Source organism: Ctenopharyngodon idella, chromosome 3, assembly GCF_019924925.1.
Source record: "Ctenopharyngodon idella isolate HZGC_01 chromosome 3, HZGC01, whole genome shotgun sequence".
Lineage (NCBI taxonomy): Eukaryota > Metazoa > Chordata > Actinopteri > Cypriniformes > Xenocyprididae > Ctenopharyngodon > Ctenopharyngodon idella.
Window position 1 is genome coordinate 29,452,095 of NC_067222.1, and position 24,807 is coordinate 29,476,901.

Genomic DNA, 24,807 nt, shown 5'->3' on the forward strand with positions numbered 1-24,807 from the left:
CTTTCATGATGGCGAAGAGCTGCAATGCCACATGAGCATGACCACGATAGAGATGATAATGAAAACTAAACAGTTTTGTTTGTTTTTGGCAGAGTATTCGAGACACAAGTTGTACAGGCTCCGCCCTCTTCTGGAAAGTGGGGTGGGGAGCAGCAGCTCATTTGCATTTAAAGGCACATGCACGAAAACAGCATGTTTTTCCTTCCACTCAAAAATGTGATTTACAACATGGTATAATAAATGATCTGTGGGGTATTTTGAGCTGAAACTTCACTGACACGTTCTGGGGACACTTGAGACTTATATTACGTCTTGTTAAAAAGGGCATAATAGGTCCCCTTTAAAGAGATAATAACCATTGACTCTTTGGTTAAATTGCTGTGTATAAATCGTAGGTGAATGTATGTGCACTTCCACATCTGGGTGTTTTTCTTCTTCAATAGTGAATGCGTACATAGTGCGTCTCTGTGCATTTGGCACTAGCTACTGCATGCTAGCTTTTAGCATTTTCTCAGAGTAGGGCTCTCACTTGGATTAAGGACAAAGGCAAAGGCACTCTATCATCCCAGCTAATGGCATAGAGTACAGAGAGAAAGAGAACACTGCCAAACTATGGCCCAGGCCGGGAGAGAGAAGTGACATGCAAGGAGGAGAGACTGTTAGAGCGATAGGAAGAGACTGGGAAAGAGTGATTAAAAGGAGCACAATGATGAAGAGAGGAAGGGAGGTGGAAAATTTGCAAGGACAAATGTGTGTAGTGTACTGCAGTTATCAGGATCGAATACTAAGCAGAAAAAAATGCTGTGCTACTTATTTCCTCTGTTTCACCTCGATGGAGCGAGCGTGTGTGGTTTTGTTTATGTCAGGGAGTTAGATGGTTTTTGCATGCGTGTTTGTCAATACTTCAAATGTGCGGTACATGAGCAGTTTTGGACAAAGAGTTAGATAATTTGTCGGTTCGATAGTTTATGCTAAACACAAGTGGACAAAGAAAATAAAGCAATATAGTATATAATAAATATGTCAATATATTTACTATATAATTTTATAAACTATATAATAATAATAATAAATATATTGAATTTTATTATTACTAATATTGTGCAGATATTACACACCTTAAAAAGTAAATTAATCATAATGAATATTGAGACTGTAATTAAATACATGAATACATTAATTTCAAATTATTTATTTATTATTATTATTTGTTTGTTTACATTTTTTTTGTGTGTGCAGAAATTACACACTTTATTTTTAACACACAAACCTAACATGGGATCTTATATTTATTGAGAATGATAATATAAATATTTTTATATATTCTTTGAGTGAACGGGCCTCTTTGTTGTAGCCTCAACATTTCCAAAGTGTCTTAGGAAATGTATATGTGGATTTGAGAAAGAGAACGTTAGAATCTGGTGGAAATGTGAGTCACTCTCTTGTCCTCTATTAGGCAGAGACCCTCCGTGTTTTTATCAATGAGAACCAATGCGTCCCCCCCCCCCCCCACACACATACACACACAATAAAAAAACACTTAAACTCAACAGTAGATTTTCTCTCTTTCACTCTCTTTGTCTATATCCCCGAGCTACTTCGATCACTCTACATCAACTACTGTTATGCAATATACTCATCTTCAGTCTCAAAGGTTCATCTTTTGCTCTCCCTGAGCTGTCAATCACCACACCACAATCCACACTCGCACCACAGACATGAGGATGTTTTCTCACACATATGCAGTCTGTACTGCACCAATGCAACTCTTTTGTACAAACGGTTAGAGGTTAGAGAAGATGCTCTTTGGATAATCTCAAATAATGCTGGAGAACATGAGAACATCAGGTGGTTTTACTCAAACTTGTGGAGTTCATGCAGCTCAAGTGTTGTGTTAATGCAAAATGCATTTTCAGTAGTTCTCTCAGACTTTTTGGACATCACTGTAGGAAAGAAGTAATCAGATGGATTGTTTGTGTATGTCTGTGTTTGTAAGAGCCGCTGTGTCTGCTGATTTGAGAGGGTTCATTCCATCCTGTCAGTCAGTGACTGTAATTAATCTGTTAAAGTGCTGAGCTGTTTGTGTGTATGAGAGAGAGAGAGAGAGAGAGAGAGAAAGCTCTGCTTCAGTGGCACAACTGACCTCTGCCTGTGAGTGAGTGTTTATGTGTAAGACATAATAACATCTGGCTGTATAGGATATTGTTCCTTTGCTGAATGAAGCATGTTTGCTATGATACATGTTGATGTAACATGAGAGTGTTGAATTGTAGGGATTGGTGTTGAAATGAATATCATATTGGTTTTGCCCTGTAAACACTTTGAACATCAATTCAGTATTTGCTTTAAATCATACAAGAAGAATACAGCTTGTAAATTTATAGATATGTATAACATAAATATTAGTACTATGTGAATAAAAAAGGCCTAAACATTACTAATGACTGAAAATTATTATGTTCACATTTTACTTAAATTTTTCTTCTTGTTTCTGTGCAGCAAGCATGCGTTTTGAGTGAAAGACTTGTATTCTGGCCTTAGTTTGTTTGTTTTTCTCTTCTCTTGGACAATGGGCTCCCCTTTATCCTTCATTTATTCCAAATGATATATACTTACCAAGTCACTGTATGCTGCCATTAACGTCTTGTTAAATTTACTTTAGCCTCTGGCCTCTATCATTATTTGTGTCCATGTGGTGGTTATCAGGAGGATCCAGAGAACACATGCCGCATAACTTTGGTGCTTGAGTTTGCTTTTCCAGTTACAGTGTGTCTGTAACTGGATTCATGGAGACCTGGACTAACACTCAACGTCCTGCACTCAGAAGGCATGTTAGTTGCCGTTTACAAGTCTACTCTTCTTGATTCTGTTAACACTTTTTGTGTTTTGGCAGAGGTAGTAGAGAGCACAGGAAGTTATTGGTGAAAAAAGAGGAATAAAAGGGGAAATCAGACATGTATCACCTGCATTAGTACCAAGACGTAGTGTGTCTGAAGCACATGCACTAATCGCTAGGACACGGCTACATGAAGCTTGATTTTGTTGACTTTGATAAAGGGGTAATTTCACAAGCAATCAAATTTTGCTTGTAATGTACAGTGAAAACCCACTGTAACTTGTAGTTTGGCCTACAAGTCAGAAATAAGATCAGTGTTATTTTTGTATTATTTATATATTATTGTAGTATTTATTTTAACTTTTAATTAGTTTTTGATTTCTGTTTAGCTTTATTTTTTTTTAAATTTCAGTTTTAGTTTTACTAATTTTAGTACTTCAACTCATTTTATTTCAGTTAGTTGCCAATGCAACATTTCCAATTTCCATTTTCTTTTAAAGTTTTTAATGTTTAACTTTCTAAGTTTTTGTAATGTGTAAAACTTTATGCTGTTCCTGGTACATGCACATTCTTCGGAAGAATCCCAATGTTAGAAACACATTATGGAAATGTATTTTTAATATGCTAATCAGACCCTTAGATTTGGCAGAGAAAATGTCAAGTAGGGTTCGCTGCAGCCTGGTTGGTGGACATCCAACCCCGCCCACATCCAAGTGTGACGTCAGAAGTCACGCCGTTCTCAAGACTTCACACTAAACCACTTCACCAGAAATCCCGCCCTGCAGGTAATTTCATTGGTTACAGTGACGGGTAGGTTTAGGGATCAGTGTTTGGTGTAGGCAGTCAATACTGTGATTGACATGACTAATAAAATCTTAAGAATCAGCTGCATGGCGGTGTGGGCCTGGCTTCTGATGTCACACTTGGATGTGGGCCGGGTTAGATGTTGAAAAAGTGCATGTACTCATTTAATATGCGATGGGGTCATGCCTTAAAGACACAACAACAAAAAATTGGACAATTCAGGTGAGATGGTGGAAAATGGTTGTGAAGAACCGTTTTTGCTGGGGAAAAGGCCAAATTGACACTGCACTGACAGATGTCTACCAACGTGAACAATCACCAGATTACAGTACATCACTTCTCAGACATTCCACGAGCCGACAAATGCTGTTTGAACATGTTCGATCGGCGAAAACAAGTGCCAACAGACACTGACAGCCAGGGGTAGCAAACAGATCTGACAAAAACCAACAAAGTGTCTGTTGTCGTTGGTCAGCATCTGTTGGTGCGTTAAGTGGATCTCAGGGGAAAAATAACAATAAAAATATATTTTTGAGACCCCCTAAAATGTGAAAGGATTGATGTAGTATAAAAGTATTTAGGACACAACTACTTTTTCGCTCACTTTCTTTCATATGTATTTTCTCTCACTTTTTCTCTCTTTCTCTGGGTGGTGGAGGTACCAGATGCTGATCCACTGGGGTTCCAGGGCTCTGGCCTTCTCCCCACCCTGGTGTCCTGCCAAATCTTGAGAGAGAGGGACATGGAGATGGGTTGAGGGTGGAGCACAGCTTGTCCTGCTCTCTTCCCAGATGGCTGTTGCGGCAGATCTCCCTCTCTCTCACTGTCCACTTTTTCTCTTATCTTGTTTCATTCATCTACTGTTTTTTTCTCATTCAATCATATTATGCTTCTAATCAAACGCTATCACGCATACACACACTCTAGCGCAGCCTCGTTCATGTAAACTCAGCAGTTCAGCTGACAGCAGGAGATCAATATGAAAAGTGTAATGAGAATGGCCTCCGTAGAGGATGACATCACACACATACACCTCACAGCAAGAGGCAATCCTGCATGTTTTATGCTAAGAAGTGATGCCTAATAGCGTTTTACCCTACATCTACTTCTGAATTTCTCTCAAGTAAAGCTTAATGCACTGTAAAAAGTGAATACAGATTAAGATATTTTTCTACCAGATCTGACTTTTAAAAAAGTATGTTTATTGCTGTAACCTAAAGCAATTAATTTGATTCAGTCATATTAAAATTGATTTTATTTAGATGTTACCACATGAAGTGTGTTTTTTTTTTTTTTTTTTTTTAAATAGGGTGAATTCAGGTTGATTGGGACACTATTTTCCAAGTCATCTCAATGGCAAAATCTGTCCCAATCACACTGAATTCACCCTATAATTTGACAAAACATTTTGGGTAAATGCACTTTATAATAAGGGTCTGCACATTAACATTAGTTAATGCATTAGGTCTCATTAACTTATGGTGGCCAATTAAGTTGTTGAAACGTGATATACAGTATCTCACAGAAGTGAGTACATCCATCACCTTTACCCTCAGCTTCTTTAGCAAGGCAGTGGTCGTCTTGGAGGTGTGTTTGGGGTCGTTATCATGTTGGAATACTGCCCTGCGGCCCGGTCTCCGAAGGGAGAGGATCATGCTCTGCTCATTCATAGTTCCCTTAATGAACTGTAGCTCCCCAGTGCCGGCAGCACTCATGCAGTCCCAGACCATGACACTCCCACCACCATGCTTGACTGTCGGCAAGACACACTTGTCTTTGTACTCCTCACCTGGTTGCCGCCACACACGTTTGACACCATCTGAACCAAATAAGTCTATCTTGGTCTTATCAGACCACAGGACATGGTTCCAGTAATCCATGTCCTTAGTCTGCTTGTCTTCAGCAAACTGTTTGTGGGTTTTCTTGTGCATCATCCACCCCTTTAACCTCTGCAGCAATCATATGTCTATTTCCCAAACACAACCTCTGGATATGACGCTGAGCACGTGCACTCAACTTCTTTGGTCGACCGTGGCAAGGCCTGTTCTGAGTGTAACCTGTCCTGTTAAACCACTGTATGGTCTTGGCCACCGTGCTGCAGCTCAGTTTCAGGGTCTTATAGCCTACGCCATCTTTATGTAGAGCAACAATTCTTTTTTTCAGATCCTCAGAGAGTTCTTTACCATGAGGTGCCATGTTGAACTTCCAGTGACCAATATGAGAGAGTGAGAGCGATAACACCAAACTTAACACACCTGCTCCCCATTCACACCTGAGACCTTGTAACACTAACGAGTCACATGACACCAGCATATATTTTTTTTAAATATATTATATTACTAAAGCTACACCATATATTTTTTTTTTAATAAAAAATAAGAAAACATTATTAATGAGAGAGTGAAAATACAAAATATATCTTCCAAACCATGTTTTTACTTCACCCAAATACACTTTCATAAACCTAAAATAATGATTTATATTTTAGAGCTGTCAGGATGGATTTCACTGGAAATTGTATATATATGTGTTTGTGTCATTCACCTGTGTGTGTCATGTCATATTCATACACAGAGAAAAGGATCTTTGGTAGTGGGAAGCATGAAGATGAAAGTGGTTTTTAGATTTTAGAACGGCTAAGGGGTGTTGTTATAGACCAATTTGGAGCAGACGTCACAGTTATGTCACTTGCAGCTTCGCGCGCATAGTGGTGGCAGAAAAACAGCAGTAACAAGTGAAGGAAAATGGGCAAAATCCACAAAATAAGAGATGTTTTGTTGTGCCTTTGGATGTCAGAATGAGAATGCAAAAAATATAGTCTTCGTTTTTATAGAATACCGTCATTGAAGATGCTCTTTGAAGCTAAACACAGACATTTATGTTGCAAGTCACAGGCTGGACTAAAGAAACCTGCAATGATTAGTCTACTATTAAAGCATGAATTTGATGTAAACAGTAAGTCTACATAATATTCACATATCCAGTTCATAGGAGACATACATACATAACAGTTACAAATAATATTTAAACCTATAACATTTTACATAGATAACTTTTAAACATGTAACATTTTTATCTCACAAATTTGTCTTTTTTCTTGCATTTGCATGTTTATATCTCCCAGTTTCCCCCAGTTTTTGTGAGTTTATACCACAATTCTGAGGAGAAAAAAGTCAAAATTGTGAGATAGAAACTTGAAATTAACTTTTTTTATTCTTTTATTCCATGGCTTCCACAGACTGCTACTGCAGAACTGTCATTTTCTGCCACCAGGCAGGCTCCCCCCACAAAAACGTCGTCACTGTTTGCAAACACAAAATGGCCCAACGCGGAACCTATGGCCCCCCCATTGTTTCAAAATTTCTACCTATAATATTGTATATTCATAAAATGTATAAGAGAAGAGATGAGAACCACTGGTTTAGATTAATTAAGGCTATATAGTATAATATTGTTCATTGTTAGTTCATATACCTTCATTTTAACAAATTGAACCTTTTAGTTACCTTATTTTTTTACAGTATGGCTTTATTACTTGATGTAGCCATAAGTTCTCATGGTTAGCTGAAGCAACATTGTAGCGCAGACATTACAATAATACAGTATGAATCCATAGTACAGCCTCACGCTTGCCAGTTATTTCCCTAAACCCTCTTTCTCATCCCTCCCGTTGTAGCTGTTATATCGCTGTGCCGTGTAGGTGTGTGTGAGACGGCGCTCCCAGCATCCCTGCACCAGAGCCTCTCGCTGACGATATCGGGGGGATCTCAGCTTGGCAGCCTAGTGCTATACGGCCTTGGCTGTGTGCTGCAGGAAAGAGGAGGAGGAGGAACTGGCAGGTGTCCGTGTCATTTTTACAAAGCTCCGCACCAGCCACTGCACAGAATCCCCAACCAATCAGTGCTTGTCGCACAGAGCTGCTTCTTACACAGCAGAACGAGCCGCCACTCGCTTCTCCCCCTCCTCCCGTATCGCTGTTCCCTCCTCTGCATTTCACAGCCCTCCGTCTCCCCCTCGACATTCATTTGATGTCTTTTCATCAGCGGTGTGCTCTTCTGTTGTTTCCATCATCATACCCGCTAACCCCTTTATGCATCTCCACACACACTCAAAGTGGGTTTGATGCCGGTTATAGGTTGTTTTTGCATTATGGATGGGTTCTCTTTAGCAAACGACCGTTTCAGCATCCCACTCTCCCATCTCTTTTACTTTCTCCCACCCATTTCTCTTCTTGGACCCCTCCTCCATCTGTTTTCCACCTTGGGTATCCGTTGGTTCATGTCATTATGGTGCAGTAAGGCAAAAGAGGGAGAGGGCTTGAGGCGATACATTACTGTGACGCTCCAGAATGCTTCCCCCTCCCTCTCTACCTTTCCCTTTCCGTCTCACTAACATGCTTGCTTAGCAGATTGCATTAGTGGACAAGTATGATATTTTGTCCGGTAAGCCCCTGTGTGTCCTCTGGTATGCGTATAGCAGAAGGCTGCACATTTTCGACATATTAAATGAGATGCTTTTAGTCGATGGATTTATCAATTGATTTATAATGAAATCCTCTCCACCACTCTTTGTTTTTCATTTAAATTATCCTATTGATTTTTTTCGTGCTGATTCAGTACAGTGATCAGCCGCAAAGCACTGAGTGGTACCAAGAATTACCCCCCCGAGAGGCGTGTGTGTGTGCGTGTTTATGATGTGCATGTGCTTGATTAGATCAGTGATTCTCAACTGGTTTTGCTTAAGGATCCAGATTTTATATTGGATGAGCCAACACAATACCAAAAGTGTTTATTGTACAGAGGTAAACAAAGCTGTCTTTACAATCATATACCGTCAGAGCCATAGCCTTGTGGGCAGTGTGTCGACATATAGCGCAACAGCGCTTCAGACAACACGCTATTGCTTTCTGTCTATCCTTGACTGTCCTATCCAATAAAGGCAAAAATGCCAAAAAACATACCAAAATGTATTACTGCATATTAGACCCAATAACATGCAACAATATTAACAAGCAATTCGTCACAGAGCCAGCATTATTCGTAATATACAATGCCAGGTTTATTAGATGGCTAGATTAGAAAGCAAGCAATAGTGAAGCCCAGACCACATACAAGTCAAACCAAGCAACTTTATGTTGGTCAGTGCAGCAAATTTGCATGAAAAAACTTGAAGCGAAAGCTGATGCGAAATCTTTTGCCCTTGTACAAAATTCCAGATTGTGCAGATTCCTACTGCAATGACCAGATTTCACATGCTAAATTTCACAGAGCAGCAGTAGATGTGACTGCACCTTTAGGCTAAATAGCAAAATGAAGTTAACCTTTTGTAAATGCATGAACAAAGGCAGAAGTGTGATTTTCCAACCACTAAGATAAACACTCTGTTTGCTTTATCAAGTGACAGTGATTTTTATTGGGTCACACATTATATTAGGTGTCCTTAACTACTATGTACTTTCATCAGAAATAAGTACATGAAATAAGAAATAAGCCCATGTTGTATTTCAAAACACTTGTGCTGCGATACAGGTAAGATTAGGGACAGGATATATATAAGGTGTATGGGATGGGTCAACAGTGTAATTATGTAATTACAGAAATTAATTACATATGTAATTATATGCAGGTATTTTTAAAAAAAATAAGTACAATGTAAAAACATGTACACAGTAAGTGCATTGTATCAAATGATTAATTTAAATGTTAGTACATAGTAGTTAAGGACACCTAATATAAAGTGGGACCTTTTATTGGATGGACAGTCTTTGACATCAACAACAAAACACATGAAGCATTTTCTCCTCTTTTGAAAAGTTTACAAGCTTGTTTTTACTATCCAAACTATGCATGATTACATGTTTGAATTTTATTAGTTGTATTGTTTTTTTTGTTTTTGTTTTCCCCATATGGTTTCATGATCTTGAGCCCCCTCTAGTAAAGATGGCATGCAGAAATGCCCTCTTTGTGTCGTTGGCCTCTTTTTACTGAATGGAGTGAATAGTTGGAACAGTTTTTGAAAGGCCAGTTTTGTAGGTGAAGAATGAATTTCTAAAAGTAAGTGCCTTTTTCGGTCACATTAAAGAGTGTAATATAAAAGACATCAAGTCCATTAAACCTGAAACAAGTTTATTTAGAGGTCCCTTGATACAGTACATAGTTTTGATTTCCGTTATGGTATGCTATTTGTCCATTTTAATGTCAGTCTAAATTATTTTATGCATTAAAATCATCTTTTTTTTTTAAGTGACATTTTTAGAAGCTTCTAAGACCATATTAGCCTACCAGTTATGTGTTTTAATTATACTTTCTGCTTTAGCCTATACTTTTTTCTTATACTTCTGCTTAGATTATAAAATATTTTTGCCTGACATAGCCATAAGATTTAATCATTTTTCTGAAACAGCAACTTGAGTCCACATATATGCTGTGATGTTTACTGTGATGTTTGTTTTGGGAATTTTGAATAGACAATGAATAGACAAATATAAATAGACACCAAGTCCATTAAACAACTTTAAAGTACATTTTTATGCTAATATAAACAATTTAATGTTATAAATTTCATGTTGAGGTACCAATATATCTTCATATGTGGAAATATATATATATATATATATAATATATACACGATTTTACCTGTAATCTATTTGAGGTCTAAACTTTTTATCATCTTGCTATGAGAATGTTGCACAACCGTTGCCATTGTTATATCTGCCACCAGCACAGTGTTGTGATGTTGCCGGACATGACCCTGCGTGACAGAGGTGACTGTTTTTCTGTGTTCTCTCACTGTGTTCTGCTCTCCGTAATGATTCCTAATATGTCTTCACCTGTGTGTGTGCTTTTTTATTTTGCATATGTGATTCATAACATTCTTGTCCGTATGTGCAGTTGCATCAGGCAAATGCTGCAGTGCACTGGCATATAGCAGATTAGGTTAGCGCAGGATTTCTCTCTTTCTTTCTCTCGCTCTCTCTCACACACAGCGCTGCTGGATATGAATAGAACAGACCTGGGGTGCAGGGAGCAACAACAGGCAGAAACATGAGCACTGTATGGGGAGAACAGCAGGGCCTCAGTTTTCCCATGCCAGACCTTGGAGACCTGCACTTCCACCTCTGACAATAAGAGGGCGCTTTTTTATATGACCCCTATAAACATCCTCTGCATTCCCAGTATCTAGTTCCACTCCACCTTTCTCTCTCTCTCTGATATTCTTATATCTCTGCTGTGAACGCAGAATTTGTGGCTCGCAGCAACATGTACACGCACAATGGACACTAACCAGTCACTGCTGAAACCGAGCAGAAACAGACAACTGCTATGTGACCTGAGGGAGCTACACATCATTACACACTGCGATTATATTCACACTTACTTACATGCTATTCACTGTATGGTGTGCAGGAGAAAGCAGATTCTGTTTTACGTCAAACAGATGTTTGAGATCATAAAAGCCTAATTTACTTATTGGGGGAAAAAAGCCTAAATTAAGCTCTTTAAGAAAACTCAAGTAAATGTAAAGTATCTGCTTTTGTTCGTATTAAATGATCTACTAGTGTACTGAATGCTACAGTTTTAATGCATAAAGCCTATTCATCGTCTCATATTACATATCCATACAAGGTGTCGCATTCATATAACTGCAAACAACATCTATGTAGTTAAACGTTTCTTAGAGCTTGATTGAGTCAAATTTAAAGGATTAGTTCACTTTCAAATGAAAATTACCCCTTTACTCACCCTCAAGCCATCCTAGGTGTGTATGACTTTCTTCTTTCTGATGAACACAATCGGAGATATATTAATAAGTATCCTGACGCATCCAAGCTTTGTAATGGCAGTGAGCGATACCACCGAGTATGAGCTGAAGAAAGTGCTTCCATCCATATCCATCCATCATAAACCGCCTTCCGTATTCAACTTACGAAGAAAGTGTAAAACTCTCGCAGTTCAAAAAGCTTACACTATGTCCTACGTCTTCCCTATTCAACTTACGGAAAAAGCTTAACTGATGCAATGCCAGTGTACACTTTCTTTGTAAGTTGAATACGGAAGGCGGTCTGGCGGAAGCTAGATATTTTACTTTAAACTTGTTAAATATGGATATTTTTCTTACACAAATACATCGTTTCGCTTCAGAAGGCCTTTATTAATCCCCCGGAGCCGTGTGGAGTATGTTTATGATGGATGGATGTGGATGGAGACACCTTCTTCAGCTCATACTCGTTGGTATCGTTCACTGCCATTATAAAGCTTGGATCTCCGCTTGTGTTCATCAGAAAGAAGATAGTCATATACACCTATGGCATGAGGGTGAGTAAAGCTTGGGGTAATTTTCATTTTAAAGTGAACTAATCCTTTAATTCAGTAAGAGTTAAGAATGTTTTTACTGTGTCTCTCTGTTCTCTTGTAAATACCTTCCTTTGTTTACTGTGTGAGGCAGGAAGGTACATCACAGTATATGGACAATTGTTATGTGATGCGAATTGGCCCTGTTCTGTGTAAAATAACTCCTCTCATGACTGGTGTCTTCATGAATGTACCTAATTTTAAACATTTTTCAAAATTATTTATTTCATTTCTTCAGTGGTGACATTTTTAATGAGTGTTCCTTTAAACAATCACTGTACAGAATTGCTTATTTCTGAAAAATACACTGGGGACTTGCCTCCATGTGCATTAAATCTAAAATAGCAATGTTGCCTGAAAATTTAACAATGACATTGTTTTTATGGCTGCTAGAGCATTCCTTTGTATGCAGTGTAGAGAAAGAGCAGGTGAGCTGACTCAATAGTGTGCTGTACATTTGGGATCTGAATGCTGCTTTTTATGAAGGCAGGGTTTCTCCTTTCTGAATTAACATTCTTGTTAATTCAGATATTCAAATGTTCTGTTCTGATCTATTCCTTATGAATTCTGATGTACTGTCCTGCTTTTGCTAGTTTCTTTCTCTCACATTCTCTCTTTCTCTTTTCCTGTCTCAGTATCACTATCTCTGTAGCAGTTAGGTCACGTATACATCACCGAGCTCTGATTAGTATAGACCTGTCTGTAGGGCTTTATACATCCCAGTTAATTGATGCTAATAGTCTGTTGTAATCTTCTGTCGGAAATGCTGCTTCTCCTTCCCTTAATCCTACTGTACTTCTCTCGACTCTTCCATCATGCTTGCACTTTTTTTGTTAATTCTCTTAAATCTTTGACTGACAAACACACTTTGCACCTTTCTTTGTCACTTCTTAGACAATCTTACTACATTTCCATCTCAGAATATAGTATTTTTTTTGTCTTACTTATACTGGACCATATTTGGAGGCAAAACATGTACGGTTTTAGCCTTGTGTCAAAAAAGTAGAATCACTACTACTTGCACACTTTTGCATAATTTGACACTGACAGTTTGACTGGAAATGATGTATAAATTAAAAATATTTTGTTCACAAGAGATATTTGCCTTAATTTGTCTTTATTTTTGTCACATTTCATATTTCATCTCAAACTGCTATTTACTGAAAGTGTTGTTTTCTGGTTGATTAAGCACTCTACACTTCTAAAGAAAACTTTATCGGGTTAGAAATTCGCTGGTCATGGTAGAATTGATGCCACAACAGAGACAATAGTAATTTGTGCAAAAAATAATTTTCATACAAAAAATATTGAAATGGTTTGTTTATTCCACTCTTTGTTTAGATTGAGATAATGGTTTTATTCCACTCTTGTCTCTTTGTTTAGATAATGGTTTTGAAATGTAGGGTGAATTCAGGGTGGTTGGGACATTTTTTGCCTTTGAGATGACTGGGAAAAAGTGTCCTAATCAACCTGAATTCACTCGAATTCATATTTTTATGATCGATTTGCATAGTTTAAAACAGGAAATCTGCTTTTTATGACACAGGTAAAAAAATCTAGCATTCAAGTAAAACAACTCATTAAAGACAACAAAAAGAAAATAAGTATAATTTTTGAAAATTATGCTGAGTGGTCTTGCGTCTAAGAGGTCAGGCTTTTGACTAAGTGTGTTTAGTCAGATATGGCCTATTTGCACTTGTATTCATTATTCATGATGAAAGAAGACGGGAACAGAGGGATGGACAGAGGAGAGAGAAAAAGAGACCAATGAGAATATGACAGCAAGATTGAGGGAAAAGTGGGAGTCCTGTAAACTATGAAGTGCGTATGACAGTGTGGTCTGTAATATTCATGGTGTACTGCACGGTGCAAATAAATTAGGTCACTTCATGTCTAATGAAAGATGTGGATAGAGGAGAAAACAGAGATATGAAGAAAGAGAGTGAAGAGAATGAGGATACAGAAATGGCTGGAATATAAAGAAGGGATTTTTTCCTGATGGATGAGAGAAAATCAGAACATTTTGTAGATGCATATTGAAGTGAGTAGTGGAGGGATGTGATAGATGGCATAGAGTTCTGGTTGTTTAAACTACGACATCTGCCTCTTCTATTGTATCCACTTCCCATCTCCTCTCCAGTCATCTGCTCTTTAAACTTGCGCGCCTGCGGCCAGATTGCTCCTTTTACTAGAGACTCTGCCTTCTGTTTCCAATACTCCAGACAAATCTAGACCTCTATTTTTAGCCCAGAGCCTATGTATATTCATAAACACCAACTGTAGATGATTTATTAATGATAGAAAAAATTATTCAGCTGTGGTTTTAGCTTTGCATACCATGGGCAATTCCTATTCATTTCAGTGGTTACTCACCCTCTCTGTAGTTTCTTATCAGTGGTGCAGTACAGTGCAGCAACATGTTGGCTAAGACAAGATGTTAAATGCTGTGCTGCAGTGTTTGTGTATGATATACAGTGTGGTCTGAGAACACACAAAAAAAAAAAAAAAAAAAAAAAATTTAAACTTGGAAAAAAACAGAAAGCTTTTGGGATTTATTTAAGAATTATTAAACATTGAACATTTAATGAAATGTTTAAAAGTAGCATTCAGGTAAATACTACAGAAACTGAATAAAGTAATCAAATGTAAAAAAGCATAGTATTCGCTGTATGAATGAAAGATAGATTAATCCTTATTAAAGCTATAAAAGTCTTTCAGACAGGAACAGTGAGTGGTTGTCAGGCAGATTAGGCTGCTGTCACCTAATGCACTGATCCAATATATTGATTTTCTTTCAGTCCCAACTATTTACCTTCACTTACAGGGTTAGTTTGCCTAAAATGAAAAAAAAAAAAAATCGTCATCAGTTACTCACGTCATGTTGTTCCAAACCTGTAAGTCTTTTGTTCATCTTCGAAACACAAATGAAGATATTTCAAATGAAATCTGAGACATTTCTGTCCCTCACTGACAGTCCACACAACTATCACTTTGTCGTCTCAAAAAGTTCATACGGAGATCGTAAAACTAATCCATATGGATCGAGTGGCTTAGTCCAATTTATATGATGAACAGAATGAATTTAGGCTTTTATTCACATGTACCACATTGAGATGTTTTTCTCGATTTATCGTGCATAATACTTCTTGTAACTTTGTTGATTTCATTTGGCTCTGCAGGGAGCACCACTTGTCCTTAAACAGCATTATGGTAAAAATGGAACACTATGACAACAGCTTTCTTACCTGTACGCGACAGTGTTTTGCTTCTAGGGTGGGCGGAACTGACAGAACGGCTGTTTCTTTCCATTTATTCCATTTCCATTTTTTTTTTTCCATGGCAGTATTCTCTCTGTATTTACGATTCTTTGCAGCCTTTAGCCACAGCCTACAACATGCTGGATCCTTCACTGGAAACCAGAAGTAACTCACTCTTGCTAAACATTTCCTCTTTGAATTCTTGCACCCGGGAACAATATGAGTCAACACTATTATTCGACTGGTTAAGTGTATCCATAGCAGACTGATGGGAGTGGCCTTGGATGGCAATATGCCCAGAGCATTATGGGTATTGAAGTTTTCCTACCTGTTTGGGAAAAGTGAAGACAACAGCCTTTCAGAGATTCATTTTTTTTTTTTTTTTTTTTCGGCTTTCTACTGCATAGCAGCCAAGTTTTCTACGACAGCCAGGTTTTATTGAAAGCCCATTTTGCCAGCGGTGAAGTACCCCTTTAACATCAAGCACACCCCTCTCTTTACTTTTTCAGTCATGAATTTTTCTTTATCAATCTAACGTGTCAATAAATTTAAGTACTGCTCTGCTGGAGATAAGAAAGCCTGCCTTTCGTACACACCAGTTAAAGTTAAGAACATATCAGTAATGAACAAACAGCTGACATGAAAATAAAGTATTCAGTGTTGTTTTTCTTTAATGGGGAATGATAATTACTAATGTTACCTCATCATATTATAGAAATTTCTATCGCAAAATACATTAAACATGGTGTATTTGAAAGAAGGACGTTATTTTCCCCTGTTTTTTTTTTACTGCAGGGCATTTAACATGAGTTCCCTGCCTGCCAAATTAAAATGACAACTAATAAGAGGACAAACAGAGCAACACTGACACGCACCTGATAGTTCATTCAAACCTACTGTAAGTAACCAACACTAGACAACATGGGCGGTAATGGTGGTGGTGTGTCAAAAAGTGTGGGGGACAGAATCACCTTTATATAGAAGTAGGGAAATGTGCGTCCCCGGCCCCCGCAGCTGCTACGCCTCTGTCCATAGCACAGGTGCCACGATTTCGGTGGTTTTGAATAGATTTTTATTAAGTTTGAAGCCCAGTATTTGAACCACAAAACAGATGGGAGCAGCTTCGTACAATGTCTGGATTTAAAAACTCCAGGTGACACAGTTATATCTGAATCTCTTTGAGTTACTGAAAACACACAACATAGATGTGCATGACAGACGTTCAAACAGCACAGGTTTACACAGGTCCCGTCCTACATTTTTCTTGTTCAAGAAGCCGTTTTACTCAGATATACATCACAATAGAAGAACGTGTTTTATTTGAACGTGCCTTATACATGACTGGCAGCTGTAATGTGGCATTGCCCATGTTCGTTTGATTTGTTTCACATGTGGTCTCAGACTTTTGTTTTCGACTGTAACAATGTGTGTATAGAGGGTATGCAATAAGCTCACTGTCGTTGACAGTGAAAGTGTGCTGTCCTAAGTCAGAATCAACATGTATATTACATAACTAGTTTAGGTTTTTAATATTTTTTTTAGATTTGTGAAGGAATTGGAAGAAATTTTAGTTTATGTTAGTGTGAGCTGTCACAATGACACTATGTAGCACACACACTGCTGATCTAAGAACAATGTTCAGAGGGATCCAAGAGCAAAGCCTTGACCTTTCGCACTTCAAAGAATGTGCAGTTCTGTGTTCTATGCAGTGTTCTGCACAATACAACAAAATATTGTTGTTTTGTAAGACATGATGCATTTTTTTTTTTATCTCATCAGGCCTATGATTTGCTAGAACATGTTTTTTAGTATTTGCTCTGCAGGCAGTTCCTGCAGAAATCTAGCAGGCGTGTCCCACAGAGCTGACACAGTGTCTCTGGGAAAAGCAACACTTAAATGCTCCTCTTGGAATAGCTCGCTTTACTTACTTACTCGACCGTTCTCAAGCCAAGTAATAGTGAAGGTTCTCCTGAGCTTTCTGAAACAGTTTCTGCAATTTTTAGTGGAAAGATGATGATTGTGCTAATCCTAAATGGAGTGCGGGCTTTCACTTGGTCTTGTGTTGAACGCACTCAACTGTAATAGTATATAAAGAGAAATAATTTCTCAGAAATATGCAATTAGCTCTTGAAATAATTTGGAATCGTACACTTAATGATCATATGCGATGTATTACATATTGCATAAAGAAAGTAGGAAAAACTGTATTGTGACAATTTTTATAGACAATTGGGCTTTTAAGTTTTCTCTTGAAAATGTCATTACTCAAATGCAAAATACAGTCTCGTTTTAATGACAGTACCATGAAAATATTCATTTGTCTTTAAAAATTAATTTATTTTATTTTAAAAATCAATGTGTAAGATAAATCTTATCAGCCTGACTTTTCCTGTTTCTCCCTGTTTTCTCTCTCCTGGTCTTTAAGGCTGCAAGGGTGAGAGGGGAGAAGGGTTGTTCTTGTTTCATCATACGTCTGTTTTAATGTTCACACTATGTGTGTGTGTGTGTGTGTGTGTGTGTGTGTGTGTGTGTGTGTGTTTCTTGGAAAGCAGCCAAGAAAGGGTCCCTGATTCTTTGAGAGAGGGCCATAAGGCTGCTCCGGGAAGTAGGATGCTTTCAGCCAGAAGTTAACCATATTTAGACTTGTTTTTTTTATATGTACCACATTCCTATATCATGGTCTGATATGATGTAATGTATATTCTCATTGGACAGTTGCTACACCACCCCTGAAACATGTATAAAAGCCATGTACAGAAGTTTTGTGAACAGAGATTGGCTTCATGTTCATGACTCTTTCCATGGGCCCATGCATTCAATGAGTGAAAAGGACAAACTGAGAATTAGGCAGAGGAAAAATAAACAGAGATTAAAATAATCTTACACAATGCAAACATAATTTAAATGTGCTAAATTGTCCTGAAAATAACGTCAAAATAAAAAATAATAATATACAAAAAGCTCCTAATAGTGTTTTTCCCACTCATTCTCTTTTTCTTTTTTTTGGGTGGTTGAGATTGCTTATGGTTCATGTTGGCAGCTTCACGCTCATATTCATTGTCTGACAAGTAGCCAAAAGTCTTTGCAGAACTCCAGCCTGAGCCTGTTCCCTTTATAAACTTCACTCAAAGAATTTTTACCGACACTCAAATATTAAGATGTAGGGCCCAAAACAGTATGGAATTCTATGTTAAACTTACATGATCGTCTTTGGCCACGTTCACACAGCAGCAGAATACGGTTGTCAGTCCTGTATTTGAGTCCTTAATATGGTTACGTTCACACACAGTACGGTTATTTACGGGAGTGACAACCGCATTCTATAACCAAACTCACACACGTAAATTTTCAGGACTCACAACCGCATTCTCGGAATATTCGCGCTGTGAACTAGTTGTCTGTCACGTCATACAGTGCAAGAGAGATGGTGTTTTGTGTGTGGTTTCACTTTCGGTAACTTACAGCGACAGTGATATGAGCTGTGCGTCATCTTAAGGTGTTAGATCCAATCACTGTTTTCCACCGGAGCGGCTCCCGTCAGTTTTGTGTTTCTTTTCCAAATTCAAATGCTGTGTCATGTGCGAGATGTCGCAAAGGATGTGACACGCGAGTGCAACGGTAAAACACTCCGGCTATCGCGTGCTTACATGCTGCTATTGGTTAATGAAGTTTGAATGGATAAACTCGCGGTTCAATTGGTCTCATCACTTTTGACATGACAAGAGACTTTTCGGCTTTATGGACGTCGGCATCTTTAATATTACGTTGGTCACTGTCGTTATGGTTACAAGTAAGAAAATACGGGCTTGACTCTCGTTGCACGTTCATACAGACAGTGTTCCAGACACTACTGTAAGTTGCTGTGTGAACGAGACATTTCAAGATTCACACCTGTAAGTAAATGCGGTTGTCAATCCCAAAAACTGACAGTGTGAACGTGGCCTTTATTGGTGCACTAGGGGAAGTCATGTTTGTACTGTACACTCATTCCAATGTGTAAAATCCATTCTCGTATGGTTCAGATATTGGTGTCTTGTACACCATTAACTCTTATGAGCTTGGTTTTAGGACCCAACATTCAGATGCATGCACACACGTTCAAGTTTGTGTAAGTCGTTCATCACATCAACTTTTTAGCATGGTATGTTTCATCGTGTTCTTAGAAAGTTTGACAGTATCGAGTCAGCAGGCATCATCTCAAGGGGTCATATTTCACTCAGCCTTTCTTACAGAAAAAGCTGGTCATGATGGTTACGAACATGTTCATAGTGGCGGTGGATCTTGTAATGGAATACAGGAACAAGAGCAGATATGTGGGCAGCAAACAGCCATTAGGAGCGTGTCTACACTCCCAGGAGTGGCATTAGGGCATTATGGTGAAGAGTTACTTCATTCCAGGAGAGTCTCTCCTGCTGGAGTCCTTATTCATCCTCTAAATCTTTAAACAGTGATGCTCTTAGACTTCGTTTCACAACTGTGGAGCCAGACTGCAGTGATACAACAAACTCTCAATTCTGTTCTTGCATAAGCGCTGAGGTTTTGTCTTCTTTAAGAATCAAGGGTGTGTTTACCCATACAGTGCTCTACAGTGTGAAAGCGAACTGAAAGATATTAATTTTCAAAGAGAGTTGGCCATTTCTATTCACTTCAGCAACAGGAGCTGATGTGAGTTAAGTGACATGACAACAAAGTCGACTACCTGTTGGCATGAAGACTGTCAGACACTGTAGTCAGGTGTAGGCAAAACAGAGACATATTAAATGACATAAAATGAAAGGCCTATATATGTGTGTATATATATATATATATATATATATATATATGTATATTATCCGTTTGTGTCAGAAATTGTTGCTATTCAGAGTTGAGTTAGCGTGATTCATTGATGTTTTTGTCCATGGTATGACACTTTCTTCTCCAGAATATTAAAGAAAACTGATTTCTTTTCAAAACAGAATGACGTCTTATTTTTACCATCAATACATCCTATTTGAGATCAGAGGATTGAGAGATAAGAGCTCGCTTGTATCTGGAGCAGAACATGTGGAGTGCTGGTGACATCGTGCGTGGTGGAGTGTCTGCTTGACACACAAACGGGTCCCTCATCAGGATTTTGAGGGCACGACAAGATGGGCTCGTTAAATTAGTTCATGCTAATCGGGTTGGGGAATTAGTTAATTCTCCCAGGGTGCCTCAGTCCTTCATTTGACTGCTCCTCGTTCGTCATGGGAGGATTGACCTGACTGCAGCTATTTGAGAGATGTCCTTAAAACTGTTTTTTAGGTGTCTTAATTCAAACGGTTAATTGTTTTTGTTTGTATCTGTTTTCATCATTTGTTATTGTTTTTTTATGGGTACAGAAAGGAACTGAAAGTAATGTATCGGTGCACCTAGACTGCACAAATCAATCTCATGATCAGTATTTTTGTCTAATTTTCCAGTACAAACATCTTTAAAATAAGATAAATGTACTTAAATAAATGTACTTATTAGATCAATTTACTTAAGTCAGCATGAAATAGAGCTGCACGATTCTGGATAAATTGAGAATCAGAAAACAAAACAAAATAACGTGATTTATTAGAGGTCCTGACTCCTGACAAAAATGTTAATTGCTATAGTCTATTTAAAAATGTTTAATTATTTTGAATGAATTTTGAAGAAAAAAAAAATTGGTTTGAGTGAATGATTCAATGACTCTCTTAAATACTTAAAAGGTGTACACAATCTTTTACTGATTAATCATGCATCTATTTTGTAACTGCATGTTATAGATCTTATTTTGAATTTATGCTTCATTTTTTACTTATTTTATTTATTATTTTTACATTTTTTGACCTCATAATGTTTAATCAAAATGTAATATTTAATTCATTTTGATCCGACTCGTGACTCATGATCTGCTCTTGCTCACGACATGAAATTTCTCTGTACTGTATACGTGTTGGTAGCCATTAAAGAAAACGTAGTTTCATATTTATGTTTAAATAGTCCTATGTTATGTTTTTGAATTCATCTATTTGATTATGAAAAGTAAACAGCATGAGTAAGATGCATCATAAGATGAGCAATATATCGAGAGGCATGGAGTGGGTCAGACATGATTTTGACCACTTCATTAAGTTTTGTTTTGTAGAAAGCCTTTCTTTAAAGTGAATTTCGTTTTGTAAAAATTGTATCTTAATTTTAATCAATGTTTCATCAACCAATTGCCTGGATTTAATAAATAAGAAGCAAATATAGCAGACAATATAATCATGACACGGAGGCGCCGGCGCGATCACTTGCACGTGAACTGGAGCGCGTCTTATAGGCTAAATGAACCGAAACTCAGCGTATAGGCTGCTTGCCTCACAGACATGAAAATAATAATAAAGCTTGAAATGTCTACTTTTAAATGAAATAATTAAAAACAAAAAGAAATAGGCTACTCTGATTATGTAATCCGAATGAAATTTGCATTCTCTCTCTAGGCGCGTCCAGTAGCCTATGCGGAGATGATGAGAGTCAGTAATGTAACTTCATCTTTGTAGCCGACACTGATTCAGAAAACATTTCTTTATTAATAAACAATTAAAATGTCTCCTTGCTGTTTTTGTCACATTCATAATCATTATTGCCTGTTCTTTATGGCAAGCTTTATGTGTGCACTTGAGTGCTATATAGCCTATATTACGTAAACGCTCATTATTATGGTTTATTCTCTCCAGTATTTAAGAAATTAAATTAATATAAATGTGATTAGTCAACTAATGGCTTAAATGAACAACTACTAGTCTGCTAGAAAAAAACTTATTTCACATATTTTCGATGTCACAGCATGCCACAAAGGGTATTCTGGTTTGAGCTCACACTCCGCTCGCATGCTCACAGACACACGCACAGAGCATTGTACATTATTATCAGTTTAAAATTATATTTGTGAATGACTAACCTACTATTTCTTTACAACAAAACGCTTTGCAGGTCTATCAACTCTAGTCACACATCATCATCAGTTAGCATGTGTCCCACCCCAACACACACACCAGAGGAAAAACTTTGCAGGTCATATGGCCGAGAGAGAGCCTACTCGGATGAAAACCGCTTCAGTGAGCTCAATTATAGTAACGGTTTTTTGTCAGTAACGGTAACGGCGTTGTAACGGGAGAAAAAGTCATTCGTCTGATTACTCCTTACTGGAAAAAGTAACGCGTTATTCCTATCACTGCCCTCAAGCCATAGGTATATATGACTGTCTTCTTTCAGACGAATACAATCGGAGTTATATTAAAAATCACTCTAATGAGACACAAAATCACTCTATCCGCCACACTGCCTTCCGTATTCAACTTACGAAACAGTTACATCAGTTACGCTAGTTTCGTAAGTTGAATACTACGGAGCCCCGCACATGACATGCAAGAAAAAAAATTAAATCGTGCGCACGATTTACTAATTTGTTCCCTCGATTTACTAAATCGTGCGCACGATTTACTAATTCATTAGCTCGATTTACTAAATGCGCATGATTTATAAATCGAGGGAATGAAATAGTAAATCGTGCGCACGTTTTAGTAAATCGAGGGAACGAAATAGTAAATTGTGCGCACGATTTAGCCTACTATTTTTTTCCTGCATGTCATGTCCGGGGCTCCATAGAATACAGAAGACGTAGGACGTAGCGTAAGCGTTTTGAACTGCAAGAGGCGTTACACTTTCTTCGTCATTTGAATACAGAAGGTGGTCTGGCGGAAGCTAGATATTTTACTTTATAACGTGTTAAATATGGATATTTTTCTTACACAAGCGCATCGCTTCAGAAGGCCTTTATTAACCTCCGGAGTCGTGTGGAGTATGTTTATGATGGATGGATGCACTTTTTTGAGCTTCAAACAGGTGGTTTCCGTGCACTGCCATTATAAAGCTTAGGAGCTTCAGGGTGATTATTAATATATCTCCGACTGTGTTCATCAGAAAGAAGAAAGTCATAAACACCTAGGATGGCTTGAGGGTGAGTAAATCATGAGGTAATCATAATAATCAGATTATAATAAATATTATGTTTATTTTTCTTACCCCATTGGCAAGTTTTCTTGTTTCATCAAAATTTAGTGACATTCATTAAGATATAACAAACTTTTTCACAATATATTCTCTGAAAACAAATCTTACACAATTGCAAAATATATTTCGTTTAGATATTTTTACTGATTATGAAAACAAGCTAAAACACTGATTATGAAAATTATTTTTGCACTGTAAATGTCTGCCATGCCATTGTGAAATGTGTGGGACATCTGGGCAACTTGCAGGAAAGCCACAGAGACAGAAAAATTGAAAACATGGTAGGTGGACTGTCAGTGCAGAGGAGCCAGAAGATCGGAGGCAGAAAAGGAGGTGGAGAGATATTCCTCTGCAAAAGGAATGGTTTACCCCAGTAAAGGGAGGAGGGGCAAGTGTGGACTGACAGAGAGGAGGGGGAGAAATGAGGAGCGGGGAGTGGGGAGAATAATGTGAGCACTGCAGAGGGGGAATGGCAGCAGCAGCGTTTCACACACACACCTACACTTCCAAATAAATGGCTTTAATGACGGGCTACATAAAAAAAAATCATAGTATGGATGCTGGCACGGAGGTGGACTGAGATAAACAGATTATATTGATTGCAGGTGATAGGAGAAGAGGCTGTGGGCTTTAACAAGAGACGTGCACTAGCCAATCAATGCACATCTATCTACAGGAGAGACAACATGACATCTCTGTTTTCAGAATGGTGACCACGCACACCACACACTGCTATAATTCACTGGCCCCTCCCTTTCACTTTTTTCCCTCTTCCGTTTCCTTATGTGCTCAAATTTTTTTTTTAAATTTCTAAATATACATTTCTTTTGTCTCTTCCTTCTTCCCCTCCATTACAGTTGTATACATACCCATCTCTTCTCTCTTTTACCGCCTCCAACATCTATTCTCCTCGTCTTCACACTCATTTCACAAAGTCTGCTTTACCCCCATCTTCTTCCACTGTGGTGTTTCCTCAGTGCAGCGTGTCAATGAGACTGCTGCATTCACACCATTCCCACTATTCGCAGAGCACTTTTGCTGTTTTGTTGTAGTATTTGGCGCCCTCTATCTGTGGTACATCTCTTTCTGAGTGAGAAGGACCTCTGCAGTGGTCCAAACTGCATCACAGCAACCCCTGGATGTTAAAGTGCTTATTCTGTCTCGTCTGCTTGTTTTCAGTGTTCTTGTGTACCTGATGCCAACAACTTGTGGTTTTGAGCACAGAAAGAGAAACCCAGCATGCTATTTTGATTTAGAAAATCTATCTAGAAAAGGTGTCTTAAACCTTTTTTAGTCCGAGAAGGACCCTTTGTTGTATATGATACTTAAGTTGCAAAGCCATTAAAACAACTATTATTATTACATTTAAATTTTACGTAGTATATTTTAATGTGTGAGGAACAATGAAATGATTAGTGGAACTCAGCTTCTTATGTTGGTTCATTTTTCACATAATTTGCATACTTGTGCACTATTCTATGGTACCCATTTTGTAGGATACAGTAAATAGTGT

At 38.0% G+C, this 24,807-nt stretch overlaps 1 protein-coding gene and 1 long non-coding RNA gene across 11 annotated transcripts in view; one reads left to right on the plus strand and one right to left on the minus strand.

Moving 5' to 3' along the window:
- kcnc3a (potassium voltage-gated channel, Shaw-related subfamily, member 3a) overlaps positions 1 to 24,807 on the plus strand; it is a 73,897-nt gene that overhangs the window by 18,819 nt on the left and 30,271 nt on the right. The gene's annotated exons all lie outside the window — the stretch shown is intronic.
- LOC127509226 (uncharacterized) lies at positions 14,779 to 16,135 on the minus strand. Its single transcript, XR_007929171.1, has 2 exons — positions 15,237 to 16,135; positions 14,779 to 14,826 (listed from the first exon to the last, which is right to left on the minus strand). It is a non-coding gene; the product is annotated as an uncharacterized LOC127509226 (long non-coding RNA).